The sequence below is a fragment of the Apus apus genome, chromosome 1, assembly GCF_020740795.1.
Source record: "Apus apus isolate bApuApu2 chromosome 1, bApuApu2.pri.cur, whole genome shotgun sequence".
NCBI lineage: Eukaryota > Metazoa > Chordata > Aves > Apodiformes > Apodidae > Apus > Apus apus.
In genome coordinates, this window is record NC_067282.1 from 25,408,296 (window position 1) to 25,409,231 (window position 936).

Below are 936 nucleotides of genomic sequence, written 5' to 3' on the forward strand. Positions count from 1 at the left end.
AGATGTGTAGTGACCTTTATTCATGGCTCAAATCCACTGAAAGCATAAGAGAATTCCCTGCCAACAAGTTCCAGCATCCAACCCCACAATCTCTTAAGAGAGCAAACCTGGCCTTACCTCTGCATCCCTGAAGTGGAAGATATCAAGTATTTTGTTGGAAGGATATAGGTACAGTTGCTAAAGGAGACTTCTCATTAAGGAGAGTCACTGGAGCATTTATCTGCAATGTTTTGAAAAAACTTTGTAGAAAATGCACAAATTAATTAAAAAAATCTCATATATTTAGTGCTTACAAGCTTTGTTATTCAATTCAAAAGAATAATTTTTTTAAAGAAGATATCACCAGATGCTTACTTACCATGCAGAAAATAATGCATGACCTAAGCCTCATGATATGAAAAAGGTGACCTTTGAAAAAGGGGTAATGGTTTTGGTTTTAAACTGAGTGAGGAAAGATTTAGGTATTAGGAACAAATTCTTCACTATAAGGGTGGTGAGGAGCTGGAATGGGTTGCCCAGGGAGGTTGTTGATGCCCCATCCCTGGAGGTTTTTAAGGCCAGGTTGGACGAGGTTTTGTGCAACCTGGTCTAGTGGTAGGTTTCCCTGCTCATGGCAGGGGGGTTGGAACTTGATGATCTTTAAGGTCCCTTCCAACCTTAATGATCCTATGTTTTCACTTAAAATTTCAAATAAGCTCGACTTCAAGGTAGGACATAAAGAAAATTTTAGGAATCTGCTTTTCAGAACTGGTTGACAGCTTTAATTATAGGCAAAGCTACTGTTATCCAGGTTTAATCAAGTCAAGTCACTTTACCAAAACTGGAAAGCTGGTATTTTATTCTAGCAATGCTATCAAGGAGTCATGTGATTGATTCTGCAGAAGTGATAGAGATGTATGTGGACTAGGCAAGAGAATAAAGCCTGCAAAATCAAAC